At 38.2% G+C, this 238-nt stretch overlaps 1 protein-coding gene across 1 annotated transcript in view; it reads right to left on the bottom strand.

Annotated features, from left to right (window-relative positions):
• The window catches only part of TAFA4 (TAFA chemokine like family member 4), a 43,426-nt gene that overhangs the window by 28,282 nt on the left and 14,906 nt on the right, over positions 1–238 (bottom strand). The window lies entirely within an intron of this gene.

Below are 238 nucleotides of genomic sequence, written 5' to 3'. Positions count from 1 at the left end.
AATAATCCAGTGACAGGGTGTCACTGCTACAGAATTTATAGGTCCTGCTGCTCTGTTTTCATTTCTTATTTCCCGCTTACAATGAACAGCGCTATCTTTATTGTACCTACTTAATGCCATATTCACTCCCTGGTAAATACAACTATTTCCTCTTAAACTTAGAGCCACCTCTAAAGAAAGGAGGTGTGATATTTCCTAAACTACATCTTGCTGTCACTTCAGCTACAGTATTTACTGA

Source organism: Empidonax traillii, unplaced genomic scaffold, assembly GCF_003031625.1.
Source record: "Empidonax traillii isolate 1590-97213 ecotype Southwest subspecies unplaced genomic scaffold, ASM303162v1 scaffold450:size721730, whole genome shotgun sequence".
Lineage (NCBI taxonomy): Eukaryota > Metazoa > Chordata > Aves > Passeriformes > Tyrannidae > Empidonax > Empidonax traillii.
Note: the sequence above shows the minus strand (reverse complement) of the source record. Positions and strands in the feature narration are given on the sequence as shown.